This window comes from Sciurus vulgaris (genome assembly GCF_902686455.1).
Source record: "Sciurus vulgaris genome assembly, chromosome: 5".
NCBI lineage: Eukaryota > Metazoa > Chordata > Mammalia > Rodentia > Sciuridae > Sciurus > Sciurus vulgaris.
The window spans coordinates 59,427,111-59,443,493 of record NC_136465.1 but is presented as its reverse complement, the minus strand read 5'-3'; positions in this window follow the sequence as shown (position 1 = coordinate 59,443,493).

The window sequence follows — 16,383 nt, the reverse complement described above, 5'->3', positions numbered from 1 at the left end:
TGTTTCAAATTTATATTCAGAGTCAGTTCTACTGTCTCGAGTTTGAGAGAATATTATTGACCATCCCTGGATGATTCAACTAACGTTGTTTGGGGGCTGGAAGTGAGCAGGGGAGGGAGAGGTATTGATTTCAGCAGTGAAGTACATTGCCAGTCATTTAGCTAAGACGGAGAATAAGAGAGGGAGTAAGAACCTTCCGAGAGTTTGTCTGTTTATAATATGCGCTTATATGATCTGACAGTCTCAGTTTCCAAAATTGAATTAATAAATCATCCACAGTACTGGCTGGAATAGTTAATACACTTTTTGTGCCCCAGCAGAGAGGAAAATGGACCTGCTTTCCTTAGCTTTATGACACATTAAGCCTAAATAGAATTAATGATTGAACTTTTGAATCATATTTGCTGTGGAGAGCTGTACTTGAAGGCCGAGTGAGTTTCAGAAATACACAGGAGACTTCTTATATTATTAAAAATAGCTCTTTGTTGGCTCAAATAACTCTTTCTGGTTGTTCAGATAACATTACTAGATGATACAAACTGAGACTACATGTCAGTGTATGAATCTGTTTTTTTATGTGTATCAAAACTATTAGCAAAGGGTACCTATGTTGTTACTTGTGTTGTGTATTGTGATACTGCTTAATATCTCTAATCTTCCAAGCTCTATATTCTGCATTTGAGGAGAAGGAGAGAAGGAGGGATGGAGGGAGGATAAATCAGAGAAAAGAGGAAAAGAGAGAGACAGAATGAATAGACAGTTCTCATTGTCATTCAGGGTATTATTTAAAGGAAAGAAGAGGAAAGTTTCATCTTGAGACTCAGTTTTTAAATAATTTCTGATGTTTTCTAGTCACTGGAACATTATAAAGTAGATGTAGATGATGGCAAGAACAATTAGATATTTTGCAGAGTGTAGTAAACAAATGAGTTGGACATTCTCATGCTAGGGCAGTTAATTATTGAAATGTTAAGAGTATACACCTAATGAATAATTGAATCCTAATTTTAATGAAATATCTGTTAGGCTTTAAAGTTAGAGCAAAACATGTTACTTTTACTGCAACAGTATTGGAACATGTCTTCTTCTCTTTGGCAAGTATTCTCCTCAAGAAATACTATCTGAAAATATTTTCTTATGTCTCAGAACTCTAGAACAAGAAGGTCAATCAGAAGTTTATTTCCTTCTCTCGTCTGATTTTAGAATAAACTACATCCAGAGGAGATTTTTAAAAGAACAACATGCGTCTACCCATTTACTGTTTCCTTTCATGATGCATATTACTTGCAAAGATTTATGCATAGTGTGTTCTTTAAATTTAGAGAGACACTTCTCCAGTAAAGACACACACACACACACACACACACACACACACACACACACACACAACACAAAGGGGGGATTTTATTTATTTTTTGTCTTAAACAATGAATCTCCATGCCAACAGGTGCACTACAGAAATGGACATTCTCCTGAATCATTAGATTTTTCAAAAGGGTTAAGATTCTACTTTAATATTTTAAAAATATTAGTATCCCATAGATTGTCAAAATGAAAACATGTAAATAAAGGAAGGAAGTAGGTAGGAGAAATAAAACTTTTTAACATTAATCAAATAATAACTAAGAGCATCTTCTTTTATTAAAGAACCAACAGAGGTGTGGAAAACAAAAGATAGTCCCTGTAGGGACCAAATTTATATATGGGTGAAATCATGTTATTTACCTTTTTTGTATAACAGATTTCTTCTATTCACCTGTGAATATTAATTATACAGCCCAGACATTCAGAGGAGGAGGGCGTGGCATTTGGGGAGAAGTTTTAAATTTCTGAGATGTGTGACCAGAGTGAAAGGTTATAGAGTCTGGACTGAGAAAAAAGCCAGGCAAACCTAGGAAAATACTGTAATCCCCAGAAACCAGAAATAAGAAGTCCAAAGCTCATGTGCTTATTAAAATTTCTGGTAACTCAGCAAATGTGAGCAGAATCACTGAATATTATCTTAAAGCCCCAAGCTTAACAGGGACGCTAACCCACTCCTTCCAAGGCACTCCTTAGATATTACCTGTTCCAGATGGGAGAAGGAAGACAAGCTGTAGTTTTAGCTGCAAGGAAAAACAACCACCACAACACAGCAAACACAACGTTTCTGCCTTCTTTTTACATCCTAAAGTATTTATTTAATATACTAGATTAATTGCATTTTTTAGCCAGTGGCACACAGGGAGTGAACTCAGTCTTCAGTCCATCATCCATCCTTTACCCAGGGCTGGAAGTGCCTTCTCTGAGTTAATTAATACCATAGAGACTTCTCTCCAAATCAGGTTTTTGTCTCTTATTTCTGAGAACCCAAATTGATAGTGACATGCAAAGCTCTTGCAAGCCTTAACTTATCACTTGAGAGTGATGATAGATGGTAAATTAATCAATTTGGGACATAATAATCAAGCAGAAGTATGAGAGGGGAAAAAAAGACACAAAATTGTGATTTATTAGGTTTTAATTTTTTTCTACCACCTGGATCTCAAGATAGCAATTGAATTTGTTTTTCTAGCTTAGGAGCCAGAAATACTTGGATTGCAAATCCATGCCAACCACTAGTGCGAATGGAGACAGCTGACATCAGTTTATGGGCTGGAGAGGAGGGCAGTAGTAAGCTGATGAGGGAGAAGTAAGTAAGAGAGAGAAGGAAGAGAGAAGCTTTTCCTTTTATAGACTGAAGAGCCCACTGTACTCATGATTTAACATATTTCCAGTCATCATTTATCTAAGTAGAGTAGGTAACCAATTCAAGACATCTATTTATCCAAAAATAAATATTGCAAAATGTGCAAAAGGAAAGTGGAGCTGGTAGAGTGCTGGTAATCTGTTTCTAATGATGCTGGCGGGGGGGGGGAGCGTACAGGGTACGTATTATTATCTCTAGATTCATTTGTTGGTCGATTGATTTAAGGAATTGCTCACATGACTGGGGGAAATTAAGAAGTCTCTAACCTGAAGGGCAGCACGAAATATTGGAAACAAAATGCTCCGTGTTATATGCATCAGCAAAATGCTATGTTATATCTTGAATTTAAAGGCAGTTTTGGGGGAGAATTTCTTCTTTGGGGAATCTCAGTGCTTTCTTTACAGACCTTCAGCTGATTGGATGAAATCCACCTACTATATGGAAAGTAATTTATGTTATTCAAAGTCTACTGATTTAAATGTTATTCACATCTATTATGGTTAACATGTGACATGTCCTCAAAAACTTCATGTGTGAGATGACACTAGAAGGCTTAGAGGTGAAATGATTGGGTTGTGAGAGCCTTAACCCAATCAGTGAATTAATCCCACGATGGGGATTATCTGAGTGGTAACTGAAAGCAGGTGGGGTATGGCTGAAGTAGGTGGGCATTGGGGGTGTGCCTTTGGGGCATATATTTGTATCTGGCAAGTGGAGTCCCTCTTTCTGCTTCTTGGTGACTGTGTCCTGAGCTGCCTTCCTTGGCCACACCTTTTTGCCATTATGTTCTGCCTCACCTTGAGCCCCAAGGAACAGAGTCAGCTGTCTATGGACTGAGATCTCTGAAACTGTGAGCCCCCAAATAAACAGTTTCTCCTCTAAAATTGTTTTTATCAGGTCTTTTAGTCACAGGAGTGAAAAAGCTGATTAGAAAAAAATCCAAAAAATATCTTCACAGAAACAACCTCACTGATGTTGTACGCTAAACTGTGTACCATGACCTAACCAAGTTGATGAATACAATTAACCATCACAGTAATAACCAAGTTATTACTGACTTGGTTAAAGTGCTTACTATGAACTGCTAAATGAAGTGCACTGAGTCAAAAAGTACTGGATTTTGTGGTAATAGATCTGGGTATTTATTTTGAATGTACCAGCCAAAGTCTAAGGTATTTCTAGTGCTTTTTCCTTAAGAGATAAGGTGGATCTGAGTCATATAAAATGAGAGAAGGATTCAAAGGAAGAGAAACAGCTTTCTCTGTGTTGACACTGAGGTACCCATGGGACATGGAGGTGAAGAAGTCCTGTAAGTATTTGAGCATATGTGTACACCTGGAGCTCAGAGAACAGCTCTCTGCTCAAAGTGAGGTTTATGAGTTGATAACATATAGATGGCAACCAAGTCCACATAAGTGACCAGACAGGAGACCTACAATAACAATGGCAGTATTCCAAGGGAACAGGAGAAAACAGCAGCAGAAGGACCAACACAGCATACCAAGAAGGAATAGTTATGCAACAGAATAAGAATTAGGATAAAGTGATTTTATGGAGGCCATCAGAGAATATGAAGATATTAACATGAGGGAAGTGTTTAAAATGTCAGACATCAAAAGGGACTTATAGAAAAATTACATCTGAAAACATTCAATTGGATTTAACAATTAGTTCATCATTTGGGGACTTTTGCTAGTACAGTTTAATAATAACTAATAGTCATTGTACTTTTATATAAAGTTCTGTGATGTGCTTTGGTATGCATTGCATATACTGCCTATAACCTGTGAAGCAAATGTTGTTATTATTATCCTTGTTTTACAGATATGTAAAATAAGGTCAGAGAAGTTATATATCTTTCCCACAGTTACTCAGCTAAAGACCTGGACGGGGTCTCTCCTCCATTTATTGCCTCCAAGGCCTATTCCCTTCACTCCACTACCTCTTTAGTTCCGTGGAGTGAAGGAAACTAAGCCAGTTCACAGCATTCAGGGAATGATTGAAAAATGAGAGTATGAGAAAGAAATTACAGATTATTAGCAAGGATTGCGTCTAGAGTGGAGATGCCTGTTTGAGGGCTGTTTTGAGGTATAAGAAATTTGTGCATGCTGTATACTACAAGAAAGGAAATGAGAGAAGTTGAGGATGGAGATGGTGATGGTAAAAAAAGCCAGAGGAGCAAGGCTCCAGCGTAGTCACTAGGTATGAGCGTCCCTGAAGGGTCATATTGGAAGGGTGTTACTGACACGTCTTCCCTTAGATTAAAGACCAGTCAATGTGGGTAGAAGCTACAGCAGCATTAAATTGTTGGTGGTGCTCATGGGGTCAATTAAATGTGTTGAGGAAAAAACCAGTACCTCAGATGTCCTGAAGAAGGTCAAAGAGCAGATGTTGTGGCCTAACAATTAGGCATACAGGCTTGGGCACACCCTGAGTTCCAGTTCTGTTTTTCCCCTCTCCCACTCAGTGTGGCTGGACTCAGGTCTTAGGGCCTGTGTTGCCGCTATTGAAAAGTCTGTAGGAGAATATCCTCTTTGTCTTTACATAATGGCATCGCAATTTGCCATCATTTTTATTTGTATGTTTATCCTTTTACTCTGGCTATAAGAAAATCCCCAGATTGGATTAAAAAACAAGACCCAACAATATGCTATCTCTATGAGATTCACCTCATAGACAAAGACATCCACAGACTGAAGGTAAAAGGATGGGAAAAATTATATTATTCACATAGATCTACTAAATAAACTGGGGTTTCTTTCCTCATATCAGATAGAGTGGACTTTAAGCCAAAGTTAATCAGAAGGGACAAAGAAGGACATTTCATACTAAGGGAATTATACATCAACAAGACTTAAAAATCATAAATATTTATGCCCTACACCATGGAACATCTGTGGACATCAAACAAACCTTTCTCAGTATCAAAAATCAAATAGACCACAACATGATAATGCTGGGTGACTTAGAACACCTCTCTCACCACTAGATATATCCTCCAAACAAAAACAAAATAAAGAACTTATAGAACTAAAAAATACAATTGATAATTTAGACTTCACAGATATATAGAACATTTCAATCATCAATTACTGAATATACCTTCTTTTCAGCAGCACATGGATCCTTCTCTAAAGTATACCATATTATGTAAGCTATCACATATGTTGGCATATAATTGTAATATTACTTTAATATATTTTCCACATCTGCATCTGTAGGATTGGTTTGATAGCTTCTTTTCCATTGCTATTAATTTTTGTGTTCTTGCTTTTATCTTGATTAGACTTAAGATTTTCATCAACCTTTAGCTGTATTATTTCTTTTGTATTTCATATATTTCTGCTCCTACTCTTATTGTTTCCTTTCTACTACTTAATTTGAAAATAATTTGACTGTTAATCTAGCTTCTTTCTGATACAAGTACTTTAAGTTATAAGTGGTTCATCTGAGTACTGTTTCATCCCAGAGATTCTGATATTTTAAGTTTTATTACCACTTAGTTCAAAGAACTTTTTAATTTACTTTAGTTGTGCTTTCTTCTTTGACCTGTGATATATTTATAAGTGTGTCATTTAATTTTGAAAGTAGTTGAGGTGTGGGGGTGGGGTTCTAGTAAACAGAAGAAGAAACATATAATAAATGCTGGAGAGGATGTGGAGAAAAAGGAACACTTTTGTACTGTTGGTGGGATGGCAAATTAGTACAACCACTACAGAAATCAGTGTGGAGGTTTGTCATAAGACTAGACATGGCACCACCATATGACCCAGCTATACTGCATTTCAGTATTTATCCCAAAGAATTAAAGTCATTTTACTATAGTGACACATGCATACACATGTTTTTAGCAGCGTAATTCATAATATCAAACTATAGAACCAGCCTAGGTTCTAGGTGTTCATCAACAGATGAATGTATAAAGAAAATGTGGTATATGTACACAATGGAATTTTATTCAGCAATAAATAAAAACGAAATTATGTCATTTGCAGCAAAATGGATTATGTTAAGCGAAATAAGTCAAACTCAGAAGGTAAAGGGTAGTATGTTATCTCTCATATAGAAAAAGCCAGAGAGGAAAAGGTAAAGAAATGTGGGGTGGATCTCATGAAAATCAAAGGGAGATCAGTGGAGGAAAGGAATCAGAGATGGGAGGCAGGGTAGGAGGGGAAAAATGCTGGGGAATGATGTTGACCAAATTATATTGTTATATTGTGTGCATGTGTGAATATGTAACAACAAATTCCATCATTCTGAACAACTACAATGCACCAATAAAAAAGTTGTAAAGAAAACAAAAAAACAAATCCCATGAGGGCACTACTCTGCCTTTGTCACTACTATGCATCTTAGTCCTAGTGTAGTGCATCTTGACACATAGTAGGTCTTGAACAAATATGCATTGAATGAGAAAACTGAACTCCACTGTGTATTATTCATTAGCTTTGGAAAGATAATTTAACTTCTCATGCCTCCATTTTATCATTTGTACACTGGAAAGCCATCATAACCTATCATGGGGTCTCATGAGCATGAAAGAAAATGATGAAGAGAAGACTTAAATGTTCTCTGATTCATAATGTGCTCAATAAATACCAGCTATTGTTTTGTTCAGTGTGGCAGTGCTAAGGCTTGGGAGTGGTTGTTTAAAAATGTAGATTTAGAAACAATGGAGCTCTTCAAAATAATAATGGAATCTAAACTCAGATCTGCTCTTGAACTAATGGATTGGTACCCATGTAGATTTTTTTTTTTTTAATAAAGATAAAGAGAAAGCACACATGAAATTGAAAGGGACTTTGAGAATACAAACATTTGACTCCAAGGAAAGGAATTAGAAGAGAATTCAGACCAAGTACGTTTCCTTTCAAACGAGTGCTCTCATCTGAACTGGTTTGCTGAAATAGAAAAGTCCCTGTCAATAGCACATCTCATTACATTTCCAGCCTGATGCAGCTTAATACCAAGCAATATGCCCCATTAATCAAATTTAAGGCACTAAGGCCAGAATCTGGGAGCTGTAACCTGAGTCACTTCTCCCCAGGTAAATAGGAATGTGTTTTTCTACAAATTGCTTCAAGGTACCTGGAGATTTCTTTAATCTAATCCAAGAAATGATGGCCAATACCTTATTTGATGGGGCCATATTGGCACATCATCTGTTCTTCCATTACATTTTCTCCCCCGATAATAAGGGTTCATAAGCTCTAGATTAAAGAACATATTATTCCTTTCACAAAGGGAGGAGGTGAAGAAAAGTTTGTTACCTTTGGGTGTTTCATAGCCCAGAAAGAGTTAGAAGTTCACTGTTGACTGGACATACAAAGGACTAGAAGTCAAAAAAGTCAACTGCGACTCCAAAGCTGATAGATTTAGTCAGACTGGATAACCTTAACTATCTGGAAACAAGTCTAGATGATGCTAACCAATAAATGATGAAGATAAGTAAAGATCTAGTGCTAAGTAGCGTTCTGAAATCCACCCAGAATTGTATGCTAACATTTAAACTAGATTCCATTTAGATCTAGAGTGATAATTTCCTGCATAAAGTACTTTTATCCCAACTACACATATATTTGTATATGGAAGATACATATTCTTCATTCATCCTTGACTAGCACAGAAACATCAAAGTTGTCATCATTCTATTTGTCAAGATTAGTTATTTTTATTCCCCTTTAGTTATTAATAATGCACAAACAGCGAGGTCTTTGGGCTCATTTTAGCTGGTTTATTTCTTTATTCTTCTTGTTTCCTCAGCATGAAAATTTATCAAAGCTACCTCTCTAATCTATTGTTCTTTGCCTTGAATGCTCTTTGTCAGATGCTTATCTTTGAGGTTTTAAGCCTTCAGAAACACTCTTTTAATCTCCCTTTATCATTTTGCTCTGTATCTGGCTACAAGCTCTTCTAATTTCTCCCTCTCCTTCCTGTTATATCCAGGTCTTAATGCACAGGTACAAGGTGGATGGAACACAGTGAACATTCTCCAAGCAGTCCTTGTGAAACAGAATTGGACAGAGACATGGTCCATCAGCTCCTCAAAGACATTTTTAAGAGAAATGATTTTCTAGTCCTAACCTCAAAGCTGCAAAATCCGATTTTCTGATCCCACTTTTATCCTGTACCCCTCCCCATGGTTCATAGCCAGGCACAGCATGTCTGATTTCCACTAAATTCAACCATTGTCCACCACATGCCTTAACTGCTGCGTTTCTAAATGAACAGTGGTGCTTTTCTGTCATGATATAAATAGAGGAAGCATGCTGGTGCTGTCTCTCACCACCACATTCCCTCTGATGTTCTTCTGCCAGGCAGCCAAGCCTGATGCAAAAATCAAACCAAAATTTTGCACCTGTTTTTCTGTTATGCACTAATTGCTTTCTGCTGCTTAAAATTTCCATACACACTATTTTTGTGTTGACACCAAATCTTAGCCATTTCAACATATTTCATCCTTTCATTTGTTCACATATACTTCAACATTCTACAACCAGGGGTTCTTAAAATTGGCTGCACATTGAAATCACTTGGGGAACTTTAAAATTTTTCCAGTGCTTAGTTACCCACCCCAGACCAATTAAATTTGAATCTCAGGGGATGAGGCTCAGACATCAACGTTTTAAAGTCTCCCTGGAAGATTATAAGACGCAGCTAAGGTTGCAAACCATTGTTAACCCTTTGTTACCTAGATGTTATGAGATTTCTGCCTAACTTACTATTAGGCACTGTTTGCAAAGGCCCTTTTACTTTCTCTGAAGTTCAGCTAAGAACTCTCAGGTGTCTCCTCTCAATGTTGGCACTGACAATCTGATTATCTGAGTTAATGCACCCTCACATCCAGTTTCTCTCAGGGATAACACACACAGTCTCATCCTCTAGAATTCTCCTGCAGAAACTCAGAAGTGAGCTAAGTCATTCAGCAACATCCTTCTAATTTTATTAAGGAAGGCAAGTTGTTAGAGATAGAGGAAACAAGCAGAGAAGAAGTTCACTTACCTAAAGGTAGGAAGGTAAAAAGGTAGTATTCACTTTGTAACATCCATCTAGCCATTGACCAATTACAAGTTCTGCGTACTCAAGACAAACTAAGTTCTTATCTCCTTGATTAGTGATTGTACTTTAACCACATACCACCCTGCCCTGCATAAGCATTCCTTGCTGAGTACATGGGAATACACTTAGTGAGAGGGCTTACCTGCAGTCATCGTCACGTCGTAGAACCTGGTGACTTCAGGATACAGTTTTCCCTATGCAAATGATATTCACCTAAAGCCTTGCTGGGAATATAAATTAAAGCATCACTCCACAATAAACTATATGTGTTTGGTGATCAATACAGAACTCTAATTTTCTCAAGTTAATGCCTTTTAATGACAGTTTCCCAATGCTAGCTGTAGACAGTTACATGCAGGATTATAAATCATGGGATGTCTTAGCTTTGAATTATTAATCTTGCTACCCCCTGCATTACATAATTGATAATGACTTTATCGACAGTTCCAAGAGGACTCCAGAGATGGATCTGTTTGGTAGAAGGAAAAGCATGACCATAGTGGAGTGCAGAAATGACATGCTGTGTATTCTAATGAGTGGGCTCTGTAACTTCTATGTGAATCCTTGAGTTTTTCAGGCTTTTCTTTCTCCTGAAAGCTGTTGTGGTCAGAAAGTGACTATAGAAATGTGTTACCTTCTTATCATAGATATTTGTTTCCTGGGAGTCTTTGAGTCATCTTTGGTGACTTTTACTACTGGAAAAGTACATTTCATCTCCCATTTTGGGTTCATGAATCCAATAACCCTACTTGAGAGAGGACAGTAGTGAGACCTTTGCAGCGGATCAAAATTCTTTATGGGTTTACCCTGTTTGTCAGCAACTGGAAGGCAGAAGGAAGGGAAACATAATTCAGGGCAGAAGAGTTGCCCATTGGCCTAACACATTAACCCAATTTTAAAAATGCATGTCTTTCTTGAACAGGGATTTTTTTCATTAACAAAGGACTTTTCCCCATGTGAGTTTGACTGACTTTGTCTGACAAAGCACATAAGTGTAATTACTTTATAGTTTTACTTAAGAAAGAGTCTGATCTAGAGGGAGAAATCCACTTGCACGTGGCTACTCTGTGAAGTGTATCTACGACACATTTTTCTCTGTATAGTTGTAGCATTTACTAAGGGGCAACTGGATTTTTGTATTTTCACTATAAATATAGCCCTGTGATAACACCCACATTGACTATTTTTGTTCTCAGTTTTCCCTTCCATTTTATACTTGGAGGGCAGGTGCCTAGACAAAGACTGTTGTTTAAAACAGATCACTTTCACTAAACTGTAAAGTAGGTGCCCTCAATATAACCAATCATGTGGCCCTTCCCCTCCTCCAAATCCCTGTACTCAAGGGAACTCATGACGGAGACTTTCTTCGAAATGATTTAACCAGAATCTCAGGAGTCCATTTGACAATTGGATGCTGTAAAACCATTGTCTTTATCACCTTCTCCCTTTGTGTTGCTGAACATGCCCTTTCATGAGGCCACACATTTTGATGTCATGTGGCAGGGCTATGGGTAGAGTTGAGGCCATTGCAGACCTTGCACTTGACTTTTGTGTAGTGTTAAGAAAGTTACTTTATGTCACCAAGTCTCATTCCTGTCTATGACAGTAGTATGATAATAAAAATACACATTAACTTATCAATTACATATGGAAGAATTTTGAAAGACATAAAGTGTAATTGAAATTTATGGTGTCATTAAAATATGTGTATGTGTATATATACACATTATGTATATTTGATAATATAATTTAAAATATGAATATTTGTTATATGCATATTATATAATATATATTATATGCACATATTCACTATATACATATTATATATTATAATATATTGTGTGTATATACATATGTATACATTATATATAATTGTAATTTTTATTATTATTTGGTGCTAAGGATTGAACCTAGGGCCTCATACACACTGCACATGTGCTTTTCCATTGAGCTATTCCCGCAGGTCCAATATTTTTGGAGTCTACATAGTTCCAGATAAATATACAGAGGTTGTTGAACAAAGGGAATCTTTGAATTTTCTTAACGGTGTTCTTTCCCTTGAACATTAAACCTAAAATTCTTTTGTCTTTCCATTGTTTAACTCATTTTACTGTTTGGTATTTTAATGTTTGGTATTTATTATGCAGTTAGTTACTTATTTAATACTTTCTTGGTCTCTAGTCGTCAATACATACTACCCCAAATGGTGTTTTATCATCATATGTTATCTTACTTATAAGTCGCTTCACAAGAGTTCAAATTGTTTTCTCAGCCCCATGGCACCTGTCCAAACTGTTTATAAAAGTGCAATGTTACGCAATATGCTCTTGATAAAAAACAGTAGAACTAATAGCCCCATGTGTTCACTTCATGAAAAGGTAGAAATAAGTTTATAATTTTTAAGTTAAATCTCAGAGAAAGAATAGTTATGCTGATGTAGTAAGAATTAACTCTGTCCCAGATGATAGTGGTTTGAACAAATCCCATTTGCACAATTAGCATATGCTAAAGAATGCACATTTTATAATTTCTGACAAAGAAAATAAGTCATGTTTTAGTTTGAATCCTTGGTCTGATATCTATGCCAAAAGTGTGTATTGCATTTTTAGACATAATTTCCTACTTCACCTAATCTACATTTGTGCTACTAAGGGTTTTTATAATTTAAATAAATATTAAGGAATTAATGCTTCTCATTTTAATGAATGCATCAATCTTCTAATGTTCATGCATAGCATATTTTGGAATAGATTTAAGCTATGATGAGTTCACAGCTAAATCATTTCCAGTTGTATAATCAACTTATGGAAAGAAGATTGACTTGAGGTTACTTGCGGAAAAATTTCCCTTCATTTCGTAGATGAATGAAAACACTTAGGCTAATAACATAATGGCAAAAAGTAATTTGACACCAACTACTAAAGAATGACTTTGGCTCCATGTCTTTTTAATGCCCTATTTTATGTGTATGGGATACTTGAGTTCTCTCTATTGTACTGTTTTTCTTTCTAAGTATACTTTGATTAATATGTAGTCTCTGATTTGATGGCTATCATGATCTTTCCATCTTTCAGACATTTCTCTAGAAAAGAAGGATTTTCATTTTAGATTACTTTGAAATGAAACTAGATATAGATATCAGTTTCTAAAAGCAAATTGGATATTTTAAACTCTGTTTTGTGCTGATGCATCTCTCCTGTTTACTGACTCTGCAATGGTCTTGCTTCATTGCTGGAGCAAGTTCTTCCTGGTCTTTAAGAGCAACCCTCTGCACTCATTGCCAGGCCATCCCCACATTGCTAGCTTACTACATTACCAAGATTGCCTTTTTCCCTTTTTCTTTCCCTTTTGTCCCTTTCCTTTATCTCCATCTCTCCCTTTCCCCCCTTCCTCTCTGCTTTTCTCCTTTTATCTCCTCTCTCCTCTCTCCTCTCTCTCTTCCTTCCTTCCTTCCTCCCTTCCTTCCTTCCTTCCCTTCCTTCCCTTCCTTCCCTTTCTTCCCTTCCTTCCCTTCCTTCCCTTCCTCCATCTAGCATTAAGACAGACAGCCTGACTTGCCTCCAGTCCACATTTGGTCATGTTACTATTGATCCGGCTATCTCCTATTCTAGATTCACAAAGTAAATCTCTTCAGTTCCTGAATGCTTCTCAAATTCATCTCTAGCTCTAATGTCCTTCTCATGATGAGCAGCCTACTTATTAAAACCTCCCAATTCACAAAGAGAGCAGTCAGATGAGCACTAGCTATTCCCACGTGGACATGGGTACAATGTTGTTTCTTTCTCTGGTTGAAATTTGATTTCAAGTTTTCTTCCTTCCTTCCTTCCTCCCTTTCTTTCTTTTTTCCTTCCCTCCCTCCCTCCTCTCTCTCTCTCTCTCTCCTTCCTTCCTTCCTTCCTTCCTTCCTTCCTTCCTTCCTTCCTTCCTTCCTTCCTTCCTTCCTTCCTTCCTTCCTTCCTTCCTTCCTTCCTTCCTTCCTTCCTTCCTTCTCTTCCAGAGATCAAACTCAAGGACACTGAATCACTAAGTCACATCCTCAGCCCCTGCACCTTTTTTGAGACAGACTCACAGTAGGTTGCTTACTGTCTTGCTGACTTGCTGAGGCTGGCTTTAAACCTGCGATCCTCCTGCCTCCACCTTTGGAGCTGCTGGGATTATAGGCAAGAGCCACCAGGCCAGGCTGATTTCAAATATTCTTAATGCCATTTTAGAGATAGCCAAAAGGACTCCTGCTTTTCTAGAAAAGTGATCTGAAAAGGAAGAGCAAAACACAAAGGGTGGAGAATTAATTTGTTCTGATGATTAAATTATCAGGTTATTTATGTAATTGTTAAAGAAACCAACTTACCTATCTCTTCTTTCTCTCTTATACACACACACTCACTCATTGATTTGATGCTTTCTGTGTGAGATTGCCTAAAACTGCAATAATTTTTACTACATGACTGTCAATATCTACTACTGTTCTTTTGAATTTTTTTTCATTTAATTCTACCTTAAATTGGGTACTGTACTATCATGAGAAACAAAGAAGTATATTTTTTGTTTCTGGAAACTTCTCTTGAGTGAGGATAAATCATATTATATCATACATGGGAAGAACACAAGAGCAATCCCAATGAATATGATTTAGAGCTTGCACTCAAGGTAAAGCTAACAAACGAAAACCCTCCCTTCTTTAATGTCACTCATAATTCCATCTAAAAAATATTGTTTAGTCTTTGTCCATAAAATATATGTGCAGAACCTAACAATCAGGTATTACAACAAGGCTAATTGCAAACATCACCATTCTCTGACTCACTCCTCCTCAATTTTGATATTTTTGTACTATTTTCTCTTCAGTTATCTCCATGCATTTCTCAGTTGTGGTTGTATAACAGTATTTGTTTAATTGATATTCAGATTTTATCTTATTGTAACTGATTGATGTATTATATTCTAATTCTATTTTCTTTTCCTATTTCCTAACAGAATCATACCCTCTCACTAAACACTAAAACCTTCAGGTGTCGTAGCAATTCCATCATTTTTCTAGAAAGGTCTCTTAAAGCGTTTGTGCTCCCTGATGGACTCTGCTGGAGTTGGATTGTTGCAAAGTCCTTGTCCTGGGACTTCACTTTACCTCTTTACTCTATTGGGTCCCATTGACTGAATCCAGTGTGGACTTTTCCTTTGTTCCTTCTCTTGTTTTGATGGCATACATACAACAATAGAAAGGAGAATGGGAGGTATTTTTTTTAAAACTTGCATATATAATTAGTATTCAGCTCTCACATTTACTTGACAATTTGGCAGCTTTTATAATTATAGTCTGAAAGCCATTTGCCCTCAAAATTTTGAAGGAATTTCTCTTTCATCTTCTAGATGTGAGTGAAGTTGCTGAGATGTCAAACATTATTATGGTTCTTTTTATGTTATCTGATTTCTTTCTTTCTTTCTTTCTTTCTTTCTTTCTTTTTTCTTTTTCTTTTCTGGAAGCCTTTTGGATCTTTTTCTTTCCTTTCTGAACTTGCATTTTGATGTGATTCGGGTCATTTATCATTCATTAGGTTGGTAACTTAGCTAACTCTTGATGTGTAAAAATAAACATCTTTAATTTTTTTTCTTTTTTGTCAGACACAGTGGTGATCGCCTGCAATCCCGTTGCCTCACAAGGCTGAGGCAGGAGGATCACAAGTTCAAAGCCAGCCTCAGCAACTTAGAGGAGCCCTAAGTAACTTAGTGAGACTGTCTCAAAATTTAAAAAAATAAAAAATAAAAATGTCTGGGGGTGTGGCTCAGTGGTTAAGCACCTCTTAACCTGGTACCAAAAATTTGCTCCCCTGGAAAGTGCACTTTGAGGTAGAAATTAAGGTGCAGGAGCCTTGAGTCTCCTGGATGAAAGCTCTCAAGTTTATGTACGTGACTGGGCCTGAAGGACCAGTGGGTTTCACTGTCCAAAGACTGATAGAGGACCCTGCTTTATCACTGAAGCATCATTAAAGACATCAATATTTATGTCTTTCTTTCTTTCTTTCTTTTCTTCCTTTCTTCCTTTCTTTTTTTTTTTTTTTTTTTTTTTTTTGAGCTGCTAAGTTTGTCCAGAGTAGACTACCCCAAACTTTTGCTTAGGGACATTGACCTAACACAGGGTATTGTTGCAATGGAGTGAAATTTACAAGGTTGACAGTGTTTGAGAAACAGCAACTTTCCAGATCAGTTCCTTTGCCCTATTTTCTTCTGTGCCAAGTGTATTCATATCTTGACACTTCTGGAAAGGAGCTAAAATAAACTCTTCCCAAGAAACTTTTCAGTTTTCAGTCCCACCTCACCCTAGCCTTTCATGGTATCTGGTATCAAGATAGAGGCACCATCCCAAGTGTCTGCTGTGAGATTCAGCCTGCTTCTGGTTGGTGTGGTTCACCTTCCAATGCTTCCGTGCCCAGTTCACCTTCCAATGCTTCCGTGCCCTCTCTGTATCTCCTGACAGCTCCCTCTCTTTCTCTTTGTGTGGATTTATCTTTCTTTACTCTAATTTGAATAGGGTTTCTGAAAGCAACACAGAAAAAGTGTTCTCAGGTATTTAAACCTCCACACTTCTCCAGAAGTTCTTA